Below are 8376 nucleotides of genomic sequence, written 5' to 3'. Positions count from 1 at the left end.
TTTAGTATTAAAATTGATAGAAATCTTTGATTAAAAAAAATCCTGGGTTCCTAGGACCGTGACATTTTTTAGGTCAGTTTAATTTTCCCCCAAACCTTTCATACAGAGATTTGGGCATTTTCAAAAGTGATCTGCTGTCTTTGGGCATCTGTTTTATCTGAGACACAAAGATGATGGGTTAGGTGATCTCTGAAATCTTTTCTATGTCACATCACTGTGTATGCTTTGAATAACACTGTGTTAATTATGACCAATAAGCTCTTTTTGACTTACTTGCAAGAGAAAGGCAGCCATTTGTTTCTATCTGGTTGTAGGTCTTTAAATCTGACTGGAATGGTGGATCAGTGTATAAGGCCAATGTGTTTGCATGAAACAACCCAACTCTGACACTAGTAGATCGAACAAAAAAGGAAAATCAATCCATCACTCTGGGACATCATGCTGCTCTGGCTGCTAATGTAATTCATACAGAGAGCAATAAGTAATATTGTTCAATCAAACTATAGAATTTTCTTTCTTACTCTGAGTATCTAGTTTTTTAAAAAATTAATTAGCATATTTGTTATGAGTATGCCTAATGTCTTTCGAGCATGTCCACACAATTCTATCATGTTATTCATTCACACAGAATTTTTTTTAGACACTTACTATGTGCCAGGCACTGTTCTGAGAGTAAACAAATAAATGGTACAGTCCTCACAGAGCTTACATTCTTAAGAACATAACAACTTAAATCTAAAATAAATATACCTTTATAAGAAGAGTTAAGTGTTCTATACCAACCACTAATAATTCTAAGTAATTTAGACATTCATTTGTCAAAACATCATTTAATCCTCCAGAGAATCAGTGTAGTAAGTGGTAAGCAAGTGAGGCTTAAAACCAAAACTAGGACATGATCTCAAAGGCTGGTTTCATTTGTATTTATTTACTTTATAATGTCCACATAAAGCATACAAATATCATATCCAAATTAAAATATTTTCTTTTTTTGGGTCAATATTAATTTTGTGTCCTCACAAGATAACAAAAAGAAATTTTAAAACTGTTTATTATGTGAAGAAAGATATGCAACGCTGATGTAGAAACATTCATCTGAAATTTTTAAATGGAATAAAATACCTTGATCTCACTATAGAGCATGCTCTTGGATCAGTCTACTTCCGACTCTCTCTAAATAGCATATGTTACAGAGTAATAAGACATGATTAATAATCAAATAAGATATAGTTAAATAATCAGTCTACACATTTCAAACCACTGGATCTAAAATGAGAATTCTTCAGGTGGTTAAACTGGGCTTTGTACAGAATATTGTTTATTTTATCTAGAGCTCTGTCTCTAACCTCATCTTCTGTTACTTTTATGCCTACAAACCACCTCCATTTCCTAAAGACACATGAAAGTTGTCAACTTATGAACATTGCTCTTGGAGCCCCTATAAATCCCTGGTGACATATTAGTCAGGTGTCCTCAAGAGCAAGAGAAGCCGAGTCTGCTTGACTTTGCTATCACCTGCTTGTGTTGGCTGCTCATATGCGTCTCATCATTCATGTACTCTGAAACTATCTCAGCCTGCTCATCTCAGAAGACCTTAACTTTGAGTCCAATAGTCCAGATTTCTCTGTGGAGACTAGATGTATGGTGCCTACTAGGATAGGCAGGAGCAACTGTTGGTCAGCAAGTGGTTTGTAACTAGCTCTCACTAATTTTACCTAATTCAATATTTTAGGCACTATTTTTTTAGGTTATTAGTGTGCCATTTAGGTGAAAGAGAAACAATATTTTGGGGCACTGACTGTCACAAGATCAGTGATGTTTCTGACTCCTTTGGAAGAAAATAATTATATATCAGGTGACCCAGTCAAATATTCTTGTAAATAGACTAATGATAGAAATGCTGGCATTAAGATGTACTTGCTCTACCTAGCTTTGCTTATGGAAAATTAATATGGAATCTGAATTTATGAGACATGTTTACTTGGAAAAAGTGCCTTAAACAATATAACTATCTAAAGATAAAAGAGAAGTAATAAATGGCTCTTACTAGGGTCTGAATGTTGAAATCCTAATGCTCATTGCAATGACATTGATAAGAAGGGCTTTGGGGAGGCAATCAGGTCATTGCCGTGGTTAAAAGAAAAAAAAAAAACTGAAAGAATATGGTTATACTTAATATACTTCATAAAAAAGGGATCTCTATTTCAGTGAATGATTCAAATACTAGTCATTGTTTGGGTGTTAATAGGCTTTTGTCTTTTGCTTAAAATATTGTGGAAAGATGACAAGACATCTGACAATCATGTGGCAAGTAGAAACAGACCAAAATCAAAGGTGGACTTGGGAAGAAAATGGTTAAGAAACAGTTCTACTATCCACATTTGTTTAGTAAACACTAATGACAACTTCTGATAAAAACACAGTATTTTCCAGGAGAGTCTTTTTCTTTTCCTTCCTTCCTTCCTTCCTTCCTTCCTTCCTTCCTTCCTTCCTTCCTCTTCCTTCCTCTTCAACTAACTGTATTGAAGTATAATTCACATACAATAAATGGCAACTCTTGGTTGACCTCACAGATTGTAAGGACCTTGTCAGTTTACAATCCCTTATTCATTTAATTTTTTATGACTACAGCACCTGGTCTTCCTAGGTGGTCTCTCATCGAAGTACTAACCAGGCCTGACCCTGCTTAGCTTTCGAGATCAGATGGGATCGGGCTTGTTCACGGTAGCACAGCCATAGGCAGGAGAGTCTTTTTCTAAAAAATTATTTTAACAGGTTGTACCTGCTCTGTGTAGGATTGTTTATGGTAGACACAGTCAGGATCTATCAATATACAGGGCATGTCTCCATGCAAAAGTTTGTGTAAGCAACATGAATATCTCTAACCATAGGAGTTTTATGACTAAAATGGCTGCTTTCAGTGAAAGACATGATCACTTATGTTAGCCTAAGACAGAATGTATCCTAAAGCTGCTTTGATGGTCCTGGAACTCTCCCTGTTTTACCTGTGCCTCATGATTACTTTTATTCTGGGAATTATGAGTAAAGCCTGGGCAAAATTCCTGATTTGTATGAATCTGATTTGATAACTTGATCCTCCTGTGATTTAACTATCAGACATTGCTTTGACCATTGAAGCCAACTCGTATCCTATTTCTAATGTAAATTCACGTTTTACATATAAACATGAGTCAAAAATGTGGTCAGGGCAATTTGGATACAAGGAAGTTATAAAAATGTTTTTCACTCACACATTCATATTCACGGATGGTACAAGTAAAAGTACACACACTCTGTGGAATATGCTTTAAATCTTTTAAGAAGGAATAGTGTATTACTTTATGTCTGATATTCCTCTTATGTCTTTACACAAAAAGCAAGTTCTTGAATTTTCCTCTGTTCTGTTACTCATATCCTTTTCTTTCTTTTTCTTTCTTTTTCCTTCCCTCTCTCTCTACTTCTCTCCCTCCCTCCCTCTCTTCTTTCCTTCTTTACTTCCTGCCTGCCTGCCTTTTGTCTTTCTTTTGAGCAATTTTGCTTTTCTTCTTGATTATGTGTAAATATGTATTGAGTCCATCCTGTATAGGATTCTGTCAGATGCTTGTAATATAATTTTTAACGAGACAAACAAAGCCCCTCTGGTCAGGAAACTTACAATCAGGCAGGAAGGGAAAGTCAATAAATATGTTTACAACCAAGTAAACAAGATTATCTCAAACAGCGATAAGTGTTGTACAGAAAGGAAAACAGAATGAGGTAAATTAGGAGTGACTGTAGGGGTGGGCAGAACCCTTTAGATAGAGACAAAAAGTATGTAGCTATAGGGGAAACATTTTAGCTGATGCTGAATCCCGTTTAAATCAATACATAAATTAAACATTCAAGAAAAAACCCCGGAGAGCATATTTATATATGCCTGCCCTCAACACATGCATTCATTTTACACCTAAACAGTATTATCTGGACTATTTCTCTAAGCCATTAATCTCTCTCAACTTTACCACGATGACCACTCTAAACTTCATCAATTTGACCATTTTCTCCATAGGCTTCACCATCATTCTCATCTAGAGATCTTATCCACCTCAACCCATTCTCATGACAAGAAATGGTCTTGTACACATTTAACTTGTTTGTTAGATACTATTCTATGTGCCTGTATATGTATTTATATATATTGAGATGAATACCTGAGTGTCAATCACTCCATCTCAAAACTAAACATTCACTAGTGTGTTCTTCCCTTATCTTACCTCTCTGCCTATTTCCAGAGGTAAATAATATTTGAAATTGTATATTTATAATTTAACTGTTTCATCAAATATATATTTGTATATGTATACACACATATTAATGTACATATTGTCAATTTAGTTTGTTGATAATATATATTATATACATATAATTTGGACATTATAAAATGAATATCATATTACATGTAAACCCAAATTTGTTTTCCCAATAAAATTGTGTTTGTCAGATTCATTCCTATTGATGAATATGACTAGTTAATTTTATTGCTGTATAATATTTAATTCTATAAATATTACATATTTAATTTGTCCTTTGTCCAATAACTAGGTTATTGGAAGGTTAAACTTTTTGCTGTTAAAAACAGTGTGACTATGAAAATTAGTGCATATTTCTGTTTGAATACATGTATAAGAATTTATTACATATCTTAGAGTGGAATTTCTGGTTCTCTGGTATATATGCAGTCATCTTCACAAAACTACCGCTAATTTTTTTTCCAAAGTGATTCTATCTAGGTTGCATTCTTATTAGCTAAACATAAGTATCCAAAATGCTCCATGTTTTCTTAAATATCTGATATTGTCAGCATTCTTCATTTTTGCTTTGAGAAGATAAATGTTTATGATATAAATTTTAACACTATTGATTACTATTGAAATCTCTCTTTTCATATTCCCACTGGTTTGTTTTTTGCTCTGAGATGCCTGTTCATGTCTTTTTGCTTGTTTTTCTTATCAATTCATAGGAATATTTTGAATTCTTCTAGACACTAATTCTTTATCAGTTATATGTGTCACGTATATCTTTTCCTTGTAGTTTGTCTTCATTTTTTATGAGTTTTTTCAGAAACACAGCTTCTTAATTTAAAATGGTTGAATTTTCTCTATTTGATATTGTGGTGTAACACACTATGTCTTTTTTAAAAAAAACAACTTCCCTCTCCTGAGGTTATAAAGAAAATCTCTATGCTACATGAATTTAAAGTTTTTGTGTAAAACGTAAGGACTAATTCCATATTTTGTCCATCACTGTGTATTAAATAATTAGTTTATCCTGTTTTCATTTTGCAATGTCAACTCGGCCATATTTCAAGTCATATATTTGCCAGGACTATTGTAGGCACAAATCCATTGAAGGAGAATAAGGATTTTCTTTTATTTTTTAAAAACATCTCATTGAGATAAGGAAGTATTTTAAACAACAATGTCCACCAAAGATGTCCACAAACCCATGCCTGGTACCTGTGAATGTTACCTTATATGACAAAGGACATTTGCAGATGTGATTAAGTTGAAGATCTTGAGATGGAGACATTATTGTAGATTATCTAGGTAGGCCTAATGTATTCACAAGGCTTATTATAAGGGAGCAGGAGAGTCAAAGTCAGTGATAGGATATATCAATAGGAAGTATGTGTTAAATGATGTGTTTTGAAGATGGAGGAAGTGAACGTAAGAGAAAGAATAAAGGTGGCCTCTATAGACTAGAAATGGCAAGGAAATGGATTGTCCTATGAACCCTCCAGGAGTGCAGCTGACACTTTGATTTTGACCCTTGTAGAACTCATTCTAGACTTCTGACATCTAGAATTATAATACAGTAAATCTGTGTCATTTTGAACCATTACGTATGTGGTAACTTGTTACAGCAGCAATAGAAATCTAAAATCTGAGGGTCATTGGAGAATTTTGCACAGAGAAATTACATGTTGTAACTTACTTTTTAAAAAAAACAGTGTAGTTGCTAAATTAAAATAGAGTGTGGGGTTAGGGTAGAAGTAGAGAAGCCCATTAAGGACTGTTGTGATAATAGAGGAGAGATACAATAGTGCCTTGGAGTAGGCCAAAAATGCTAGAGGTGGTAAGTAGCTAGATTCTAAAGTTATTCTAAAGGTAGAGCCCGCAAAATTATGGATAGATTAGAATCGATCTGTGAGAAAAATAAGGTCAAAGTCAACTCTAAGGGTTTAGATTAAGCATCTTCTAGTTGTCTAACTCAATGTACTTCATTTAAACACAGATATTCCCCCTCCTAAATATCTATTATCTATCTATCATCTATCTATCTATCATCTATCTATCATCTATCTATCTATCATCTATCTATCTATCATCTATCTATCTATCTATCTATCTATCTATCTATCTATCTATCTATATCTATCATTTATCTATCATCTATCTAATCTATCATCTGTCTGTTTGTCTGTTATCTATCATCTATCATCTACCCAGATGCCTTTTTGCTGTTTCCCTTAGCAGTCAGTGCTGCTTTTAGCAATCTGGACTTTTAAAACTGATTTTACTGCCTACACACCACCTGAGCCAAATAGTTTCTTAAAATGTATTTCTAAAAATTCTTGTATTCTAATTTGAAATAGGGCAATTCTATGTATAGGTTGAGTAAACAAGCCTCCATAGTGGCATTTGTAGGGCACTGGGATGATTGAGTGACTCATCAAAATCTCTTCCCACTCATATGTGACATGGAATGTTACTGGCTATTGTAATAATTCTCAGTATTTATTCTGCTTGTTTTGAGCAACACAATTCTATCAGTAACATCTCTCCAAGTGATTCCTGCCAGTGGGAGAAAGATGAGGTGACTGGATGATGAAGGATTAGAGGGGAGGCTCCTTCTAGAGAGGGACATAGCATACTCTTTCAAAATGAGGATAGAAACTGCATAGTGGGTGATAAGATATTAACAATCAAGTAGGTGTTTTTGTGAATGAAGGAATGAAACTCAGATTAAAAAAAAAAAAAACAGCTAAGTGAATGTGAGTGCCTTTAAGGAAAAAAAGACAGGCATCTTAATGGAACTCAGACAATGAAGTTACTAAGAATTTAGAGGATAAACTATCTATAACCCACCCCCTATACTCCAGAAGAAAGCCACATAAAGAACAAGTAAATAGAAAACTAGGTGAATAACCTATTGGAAAACACATGATTCTTGTACAGTACTGCAAGTGGATATTTCATAGCTATGAAGTAAGAATTTTATAATTCATCTTCTTCCTTCAATCTAATGAGTCTTCTGTCCCAGGGGTGGTGGTGGGGGCAATTATGATGCTGTCATTAAAAAGTGATTTGGAAGCCTCCTTATTATGTTAGGTCAAAGACTATTAAAACAGAATATTAGACCTATGCGGGTGAACAGTTTTCTTGATTCCATTCAGTATTGCAAACTCTTCATATACAGGTCATTGGTGTAACAAGTGACCCTGAGATTAAAAAAAAAAAAAATAGAGTGAGAATAAATGATAAAGGAAAGTAATGTAGATAAAGGTACAGTGCCAAAAAAAATTATTTACCCAATACAAAATTCACTCTCCTACCTTATTGCAGTGTTCCAAAAATCTTTTAATTAATTATATTAGTCTAATTTCTGAAGCGAACCACCCTTAAGTTTCAATACCTTAATACAATGAACATTTGTTTTTAATCACATCATGGTCCAAATCAATCAGCACAGGGCTCCATTCACTGAGTCACAGAGGAACCCATTTCATTAAGTCACTTAAGGATCCAGGGCTCCTTCCATTGGCTCAGTCAGGGAACCAGGATGCTTCCACCTTGTACATCTGCCATCTTCTGACTCTTGATCATTTGCTTCCAGCTGGCTGATGAGCATAGAGAGGAGAATAGTACTAGATTTTAGAGGTCAACTTGAACTATTGCTTGAACTTAGTCTAATGAACCCAAGTAATTATAGATAAGCTTTATTACAAGAAGAAGAGAAAATGGATATTGGTAGGCATAAGCATTTCCTGCTTCTCTCACATAAGAAAATGCAAAAGTGTATTTTAACTTTCTTTTTTCATTCAGACAAAATTTGGGGCATGCAATTTTCTAGACTCTGCCATAGACTATGAGTATACACGCAAAAACAATAGTTTTTCCTTTCAAGATAATTAGAGTCTGGTGAGGGAGATAAACATACACATAGGAAAAACACAACCTCAGAAGATAGAACCAATATGAGGCATTATAGAAATACAAATAGGATGTGCCACTCCTCACTGGAGAGCATTAAGAAAGATGTTTTTTGGCTCAGATTAACCTTCAGCAGAGTCTTCATGTGAAAAAATGTTAGCCAGTGATGATGCATGCAGAAGCC

The 8376-nt window shown here is 34.2% G+C and overlaps 1 pseudogene; it reads right to left on the bottom strand.

The window, feature by feature from the left end:
• Window positions 1-2622: 2622 nt before the first annotated feature.
• LOC112476629 lies at window positions 2623-2741 on the bottom strand (annotated as a pseudogene).
• Window positions 2742-8376: the final 5635 nt, after the last annotated feature.

This window comes from Pteropus alecto, unplaced genomic scaffold (assembly GCF_000325575.1).
Source record: "Pteropus alecto unplaced genomic scaffold, ASM32557v1 scaffold71, whole genome shotgun sequence".
NCBI lineage: Eukaryota > Metazoa > Chordata > Mammalia > Chiroptera > Pteropodidae > Pteropus > Pteropus alecto.
The sequence above is the reverse complement of the archived record's forward strand: the minus strand, read 5'-3'. Positions and strand labels throughout refer to the sequence as shown.